The sequence below is a fragment of the Desmodus rotundus genome, chromosome 2 (assembly GCF_022682495.2).
Source record: "Desmodus rotundus isolate HL8 chromosome 2, HLdesRot8A.1, whole genome shotgun sequence".
Lineage (NCBI taxonomy): Eukaryota > Metazoa > Chordata > Mammalia > Chiroptera > Phyllostomidae > Desmodus > Desmodus rotundus.
This window is the reverse complement of record NC_071388.1, coordinates 193068219-193077542: the sequence shown is the minus strand read 5'-3', so window position 1 is coordinate 193077542 and position 9324 is coordinate 193068219.

Below are 9324 nucleotides of genomic sequence, written 5' to 3'. Positions count from 1 at the left end.
GATGTCATAACCATTATAATTCGTTGCCCAATACATTACTCATGTGTTTGTGGTGATTCTGGCATAAACAAACCTCTGTTGCCAGCTGTACAAAAGTATCATTCATAATACAGGAGAATGATGGTAAACAACTGTTACTGGTTTGTATATTTATTATACTACCTTTTTTATCGTTGTTTTAGTGTTCTATGAAACAATATGTGGCGTTCCGCTGGCAGGAGCCTCATCCCTCTCCTGCTTGCCGAGTGTCATGATTGCCTCACTTTCTCCAGTGCTTCATTATATCCTGTGTTGTTTTGTACAGTAACATGCTGTACAGGCTTGTAGACTGGGAGCAATAGGTTAAGTGCACTCTGTGATAGTCCCACAATGAAGAAATCACCTAATGACACATTTCTCAGAGCATATCCCTGTTGTTAAGCAGTGAATCACCTCTGTGCCACACTTCTCCCTCCAGAGCCCTCCACTCCAGAGGGCTAACTTTTTCTAGCCCAGAGCCAATTGATTTCAACTCAACAGCTACTTACCAAGTGGCTGCCTGGCCCTGAAGATGAGCTAGGTGCTCAGGAAGGCAAGTTCCTGATCTTCAGAAACTGACAACGTTATGGGGGAGAGTTTAATAAGATGAACAAATAACTGGTTGTCAGAGGCTTTGAGGAGGGGAGATATTGAGGTGGAGATGTGATGGCGGTTTCATGGGTACATCGGACTTGAAATTGAAGCTTGGAAGTCTACCAGGAGAAATGTAGGGAGAGCAAGGGCACTCCAAACAGAAAGCCCAGCCAAAGCCAGGACATGATCATAGGAAAGTGAGATTGGAAAAGGAAGCAGAATGCTTAGGAGCAGAATCCAGTTGACTTGTGTGGAGGTTTGGCTTCATTTGGTGGGCAGAGGGGTACAGCATCCCTGAGTGAGTAGTGACATCGACAGAGCTGGACTTCTGTGACTCACCAGGACAGTGTCCAGGGCAGACCTGAGAGCAGTGAAAAGTGACAGGCACGGGGAAGTTGCTGGTCACTCCTCTTTGGTGGGCCCTGGTATCTTGTGCCTGCCTGGTGGCATTTGTCTCTGTTGGTCTCCCCCCCCCTAGAGTCTGGGAACCTTCAGGGCAGGACAGTGTCTAGCCTGACACTCCAACGGGACCCTAATGCCAACCACCAGTGGAGCCCCCTGTGCGGTTTTTACTTTTCTAGCTGCCACAGTAAACTAGAGCAGAAGAGAAATAGATGGAACCCATTTTAATAACATACTTTATTTAACCCAGTGTAGTCAATTAATATCATTGCAATGTGGAATCAATATTAAAACTTATTACCGAGAGATTTAACATTCTTTCTTTAAAAATACTGGATCCTGGAGCTCTATATTTTATCTGAAGATGTATATTTTATACTTACAACACATTTCAGTTTGAACTAGCCGAAATACAAATGCTCAGTGGCCACATGGGGCTAGTAGCTACCATATTAGATGGGGCACGGGTCTGAAATGAAGGGCCTGGCACCTAGTAGGCACTCACTAAATGTGCTGAGTGAGTGAGCGCGTGAATGAATGACTGAGTGAGTGAATGAATGAGGAAAGGTACCATCTCTAAAAGCACTCCTGGCAGGTCGCTTCACTCTCAATCTCTGTCTCAGTGCCCAGCAGCTGGGGATGAGAGGTTGCGATGAATGCATTGTGAGGACAGTGGCAGGACAGACATGTATGTGTTCATTCAGCCACTCACTTAACTTTTGAGATTCTCCCTCCACCTTCGTATAAAGTTCTTGATCTCTTAGCCAAGAACCCTGGAGATAAGCAGGCAAAGTGAGGCTAACTTGACCAATGCAAAGTTTCAATGGACTTTCTCTTGCCAGTGAGTCTGAAGACCACTCTCCAGTTCTTTTCTCCTAGCTCCCGGGTTAACTGTCTCTCTCTCTCTCTCTCTCTCTCTCTCTCTCTCTCTCTCTCTCTCTCTCTCACACACACACACACACACACACCACCACCACCACCACCACCACCACCACTAACAGCCTCATCTTTTTAAATCCTTTTCTAAGTGCCATGCAGTTCAGAGCTCTACTCCAGAAAGGCTCCAATCACAGCACACCCTCTGTCAGCGGAAGCTTAGAGAGGTGGCGGGGCTCAGCCAAGGCCCCCAGCCAGGTCCCTTGGGGGGCCTAGAACAACAGCCCCTGGAGCCCAGGGGCTTGGTCGATCTTCGCTGAGTGCACTGAGGTTCTCTGCTCCTAATCCCTGCTTTGCCCCCGTCACCGGAGCACACCTTGCTTTACGTTCCTCTGGAGTCCTCTGTAAAGTTTACCTACGTCCTTAGGCCTGACAATCTGTCTGTGCTGGGCAGGGAGGACTCGTTGAAAGATGGAGACAGGCTGAAACTGGTTTTCTCCCCTCCCCCCAATGCCTGCCTGTCCGATTTGAAAAGTGTTTCACCAACTCCACCCTCTCAAGGTTTACTGTAACTAAGTACCACCTGCACTGTTATTTACACAATATTTTTAATGTAAGTCGATTCATTTTTTGTTACTTAAAGCTATTTTTTAAAGAAACTTTATATCACTACCATAAATGGGAAACCTGTGCTGATGGCCATATATAGATAGCAGCCATGAAAATAAACACAAGGAAACAAAAGCCATTCGGTTGGAGGCTTACTGTAGCCTCTGAGCCTGGCGCAGTCACTCTCCCTGGTTCACAGAAGATGAGCCAGTCTAAGGGAAGCAGTAAGGCAAGCCAGACCCCAGCTGAGATTTTTCTCCATGAAGCCGTCAGAAGGAGAGGAATATTTTTCAAAACATCTTAGTGAAATATGACATACATGCAAAAAAGTACACATGCCATAAACTTGATAAATGTTCCAAGCTGGCCACCCCACATAACCAGAACCCAGATGAAGAAAGAAAACAGCAGCCCCTTTCCTGCCCTCATCCAGTCGTTACCTGCCACCTGCGTGCGTGACCGTGACCCTGACTTCCATGGCGGGGGTGCATTTTCCCTGTCGCTGCACTTCAGATCAATGAGAACATGCAACATGCAGTCTTTTTCTCTCTGGCTTCTTTTGCTCAGCGTTATGCTTGTGACATTCAGCCATGTTCTTGCAGGTCGTTGTCGGCTCCTCCTCGCCGTTGGGCAGCGTTCCGTGGGAGGGCTCCTCCACAATCTGTTCATCCCTTCACTGCTGGCGGGCATTTGCAGAGTCTCCAGGTTTTGACTCTATGGAGCACAGCTGCCATGAGCTTCCCAGAGGATGTTCTTTGTACAGCACAGATGCACATTTCCGCTGGGTCTGTACCTAGACAGAGAATTTCTGGGGGGCCTACATGTGTTCAGCTTTAGGAGATGCAGTCAGAAGATATTGCCAAGTCGATGCATAAGTCTATACTCTTATCATAGTATATGAGGTGTTGGGGAGGGAAAATGCCCCCCTTCCCTCCTCCGGTTCTTTTGACTGGTTGAATAATTAAAATGAGGTAACTCGCTAAGAACGATAAGAAAGCAGATGCTCAGTAATTAGATGTCTGCCCTGCCCTATAAATAGTTCATAAAAAGTTATTTCTGGTAATAACTCTTATTATGGCCAAGGCCCCTAATTTAAATTCTTCTCAGTAGTTAGGGAAGGGGGTGGGGGGAGTTTCTTGAGCCTGAAGGATTAGCTCAAAATAATTCACGTGCCACAGAGGCCCATCTTGGGGGGACTAGTCCGGAATCCCGACAGAGGGTTTCGCTTTGTCCCTGTTCTTGTCAACACTTGGCATTTTCCATTCTTTTGCAATGTCCCCGCTCTGATGTAGTTGTATCTTATCGTGGTTTCATTTTTTATTTCCCTGATGACTGGCAAGGCGAGCACCTTTTTAAAGACAGAAGAGGAGGAATTTTGAAAGGGAATCATGTCATATAATGTTACAGAACGTCATGCCCATGTATCCTGATTACACTTGTTTAGTAACACCTGAAATGTGTTATGGAGGGTTTTGTTTTAGTTTGTTAATGTTTCGGGAAGACGGGAAGGGACGGAAAGAATGAGCGCTGCTAGAGCAGAGCAGTGTCCTCTCCTCTCTCGGCCCACACCCCTGGGATGGCCCCCACCCCTTCTCCTTGCTGAGTCCTGAAGCAAAATAAACAGGCACGAGGACCTCTGGCTTTTCTGATCTGATTCCTCGTTTGGAAACCCCGTGACGAAAACCTGAGGGGCATCACTGCGGAAAAGATGGAAGCATGCTCTGGGGTAACTAAGAGGTGAGGGCTGCAGGCTTCAGACTGATTTCTCAAACAAGCCAACAGCTTGACCCATCGCCCGAGTTGTCTCCAGAACGTCTTCACCAAATGCCTCCTTCCAGATGCTAGTTTAGGCTTCTGCATGGCCCTGCCCTCCAGAAGTTACTGAATTAGGTTGAAGGACGCCACAGTGATCAAAGAGAGACAACACAGAAAGGATCAGAATGAGAATGTGAGCTCTGGAGGCCGGCGGAGGACTTCAGAGAAAGGGCGTGGAGGCCAGCTGTCGGATCCACGGCCGCTTTCTCCACTCACTGGCTATGGCATTTGGGTCAAATGACTTCAAGCCTCAGTTTCCTCATCTTTAAGGAGAGGATGAAAATAATGGCACCTATTTTAGGAGGTTGCTGGGAAGAGTAAATGAAACTACCCAGGTAAAGTCCTTAGCACTCTGCCTGGCATGCAGCCCCTGTGCTGTGGCTCCGTGTTTGAGTGAAGCATGAGGCTGAGTGCCTCTGTCGGAGGTCAGGAGAGCACCACAAACAGCCCTTCCTCTGAGGAAGCTGGGAAGGTGTTTGCGGGAGGAGGACTTCACCAAGCTCGGTGGGAAGGGCAGGGAGTCATTCCCTGGTGCATGGTGAAGCAGAAAGGGGAGCACTGGGTACACAGAGCCTCCGGGAACTGCACTGAAGGCGATCAGAGAAGACGTAGGAGAAGACATCAGAGCACAATGGCCCTGGAGGCCTGGAAGAAGGCGTGGAGTCCGACACAGGGGTCCAGAACCCCTCCCTGCTATAAGCAGCTCCAACTGATATGATGGCCATAGCAACATCCAGTCAAGGGCAATGACAAGAGGAAAAATGGAACAATGCTAACAGCAGTAAGTCTGTGCAAACACTTTCATGAGTGGGTTTTCACTGAATACTCGTAAGTATCAAATGAGACTAGAGAGGTTGCCCACGAGTGTGTTACAGAATCAGATGTCAACTCCTCACCTTGCCACCACCCCAGGGGAGCCAAGAGAGCAGAGCTCTAATTAAAGACTTGGTGCTGACTTCCAGGTGTGTGGACACAGTTGTGTGTCCCCTGTGTCTCTTGTGGCCCACACTGCCATTGGCCTTGTTCTGCTTATCTCTCGCTGGGTAACCAACCCAAAGCTACGTCTTAAAGACACCATCTGTACCATTTTTCGTGGTTCTGTGGACCGACTGGTCTCAGCTGGGTAATTTTCACATGGGCTCTTTCATGTGGTCATAGTGGACAGGGACTTGGGTCATGTGAAGACCTGACTCAGCTCAACACCCAAGAGTGTTGTTCATTCGCTTGGCCAGCAGTTGAGGCTGGCTGTCAGCTGAGCCGGGTCACCAACGGCACCTACTGTGGCTCCTCCTCACGGCTTGGTTTCTCAGAGCATGGTTGTGGGTTTAGAGAGAGAACGCCAGGAGTGTCCCAAGAGGCCAGGTGGAAGTGGCAAGGCTCCTTGGCACCCAGAAACTCCCACAGCATCACTTCCCCTCCACTAGCCAGAGAGTCACCAGGCCAGCCCATCCTCAAGGGGGTGGAGAAGCAACGTAGGGGACAGAAGATACCGTGGAGGCCACCTCTGGACGGCACGACCGGCACACCCTCCGTGAGAACATCTGTATGTAAACCAGGCCGTCACTTCTCGAACTGCTGGTCCTTCCCTGGGGAGTCCGTAGTGTCTGCTGCTCTCTAAGGCAGGCTGGCAGGAATGAAAGAAATGAACCCTCTTCCCTCCATTGGGTCACCCACTCCCTCCCAGCCTGAGGCTCAGTTTTACAAAGTGCTTCAAGCCTGGGGTAGAGGGACTACCCATTGAACAAATAGCCCACTTCCCCCTCCCCTTTTGAAAGGGTGTTGAGGTGAAGGTGCTGTGGAAATCCTTTAGGGGTTCAGGACCCTGGGACCCCTTGCCTCTGAAGGAAGAGCGTTAAACAAAGAATATCCCTCCACTGGAATTCTCTAGATGAGGGGTTGGCAAACCTGTTTAGTCAAAGAGGCTTTGGGTCTTGTGAGCTTCCCGGGGTCTCCGTCATGACTCCTCACTCTGCCTGCACAGCCTCAGAGCGGCCAAGGCTGATACTCAAACAAACGAGCGAGGCTGCATTCCAATAGCATTTCACTCCTGAGAACAGATGGAAGCCAGAATTGGCCCGAGGTTTGCCGTGGGCCGACCCCTGCACTGGGGCCTCCTTAATTATAGAGAGCAGGCTTGCAAAGACTCTCAGGCCCATGAGATAATATAGACCCTGGAGGATGACCTGCCAGCCGGCATCCAACTGACCACTCATCCTAGCGTCCCCACATGTGACCTGAAGGGAGCAATAGAATTGCCTGTTGGAAAGGCCAGCCTCATAAATATCAGGAGTGTCCCAGCCCCCACACCTTCCCTCTCTGTCCCCACTCTCAGGGTCCCCACTCCCTCCCAGACCCTCACAGTGAGGTGTCTTGGTCCCCAATGTCACCAATGACATTGGGGCATTTGGCCAGGTCCCAGCAGACCCTCCTGGTGTTCCCAGACCAGACTCAGAGGTGCTTCCCGAGAGTTCTCGGAGAAGGAAGGCGGGAGAGGAGGCAGGCACAAGAAGGCCAGGCAGATGCTGCGGATCAGAGCTGAGAGAACTGGCTTTTTCCTGAAAAGGTCTCAAGCAGGGTGCAGCATCTGCGAAAAATCTGAGTGGGTCTGCCCCCCACCCTTCCCTGCTGAGGCTTTCTTTCCTTCTTTCTAGGAACAAGACTACATCTGTGTGCCCACACTCTATCTGGAATTGTTAAATAAACCTCTCAGGCCCTGGCAAACAACGGCCCATCTTATTGAGATGGGGGAACTCCTGCAACAGTAGACTTCTCGATCCTAAATCCTAAAGCAGGTATCCCCCACCCCTCAGGAAATTCCTGCTGTCCCCACTCCCTGGCCCTCCACTGCGCGAGACTGCTCACACTTGCCGCGGCAGGCCCCTTTCTACAGATGCTCGGTTTTGAGTCTTCCTTCTAGTGGCTTTTGGTTCACTTTTAGAATTGCTGTACTTGGTTTTTCTCCCTCTCCCCTCTCCTCTCAGGGGGTCTCAGTGCTCTCTCTTGCTTTCTCAACGGGTCTCAGCCACACAATACTGTCTGAGCAAACTTGTTCAGGCCCCCACAATTATCTCATCTCCCCATTCCCTCCACCCTCACCCCCTCGAGGCCACTGAGAAGCAGGCAAAGACAAACAAATAAAGGACGGGAAGAGACCCAGCCAGCTTTGGCAAGGCACTGGCAATGTGAAATCACAAGCTCACTGGCTCAGCTTGCCTCCTACGCCCCAGGGGCACCAGCCTCCCCCAAAGTCCCAAGAACAGAAACCAGCCAACCCCATCCTGCAGGTGAAACCCAAGCCCACTGCAAAGGCATTTTGCAATGCAGGCTCCAGGATCTGTGTGTCCAGCTGAGCACACAGACCTTCCCCCTCCCCATCCTCTCACTCCTTTCCTTCCAAGTCACACATACATTATTGCCCTAACTCCCCTTTCCGGGAAATGTGTTGTTTCAGCAGAGACTTGGGGAGAGCAAGAAGTTGCTGTAGGCACGTAGGCAGTTTGGTCTCCTACAAAATTGCTGCCTGGTGGTGGTGGTAAAAAATGGGTTTGCACAGCACCCTTCTGCATCCCCACCCTGGGGAAGGCCCTATGGACCATGCACCACAATTTCACGGGCAGCCCTGTTTCTCCTTTGCTCTGGAATTAAGACTCAGCCTCCCTTCTCCAATCAGAAGCCAGCTAGTGAGACAGCAATTACTCAACAGAGACTGAGGAGGAAGGGAGATAAGACTTGAGTATGGGAGGAGATGATGAAGTCATCCTGTTTGGAAACTAAGTTACTTGGGGTGAGGAGGTAGCAAAGAATATTTCCCTAAGAGGAAGAGAATGACCCTCAATTTGGAGATTCTTTATACACCAGTGTGAGGATGAAGGAAGCTCCCCATTATTGGGAGCCTCTCTTCTAATAACTTTCTCGCTTCCCTCCTGGTAGAGCACCTTCCTGGAGGTGAGGCACATCTCCTCCATCCCCAACCACGTCTCCTGACACAACCATTCAGGACCGGAGCTCTGTGCAAACTGTCCTAAGGTCTGAGCCCATACTACTTTGTGTTTCTTCTGCGTGTCCTCCATCCATCTCCTGCACTTCCCCATGACCCCGAAAGCTGGGTGAGGGCAGGGCACCCTGCCCCCTCACACAACCCCCTTCTGCCTGGCTTTGCCCACAGCACACGGCGATTACGTGACTCCCCCTGCGTGCCTGCGTGTGGACGGCCTCATGAGTCCTCTTTGCACAAATGGAAGAACTTCAGCCTGAAGAAACAAAGCTCCTCTTTGCTCAAGGTCATTGGAAAAATCTATGATTTCACTCTCGGAGCACTGGTCACTCCCCTTGGCACTCCCTGCTCTTAATCTGAGCTGTGGGCAGGCAACAAAACCCCACAGACTGAGGGCCCTCCCAGCAGCATTTCCCAAACGTCAGTCATTTGAGAACCCGCTTCCGATTTTTGCTGTATCTTTGAAACACCTGGGTGATTATCTTCTTAATATTTATCTTTAGACCAACTCACTCACTTTATTTAAAGAAAATACTGCAAGCAATAATGTGTCTGAAAATACCTGTTTAATATACTACTTTTTCTTTACACATGACAACAAAATACATAACTTGTCAAATAAAAGATGACCTTTGGTATACCACCTAAAATCAGCTTATGTGCCATTACAAAATGTACCAAGTGTTTCATCTCTTGCAAGTTAAGTATTTTAGGCAAGTCCCGAGGTTCAGTCCCCTCCTCTACAAAAGGGGAACAAAATGCCTGCTCTGACTTCACAAGATAATAAAGTCCCATGAAAGACAATGGGTAGTTTAAAGAGCTAACAAGTAGAAAGGGAATTTTAATAGAAGACATGGCCAGGAGCAATGGCATAAAGTTCGGTAAGCATGGAAATTTTTGAAAAAGTCACTAAAAGATGAAGGAGTAGAACTCAAAAGAACAGGAGCCCTGCACCAGATACTGCAGAGATGTAACAGAAACAGTAGAGAAATGTACAGTCTATTAAAAGAAACAAT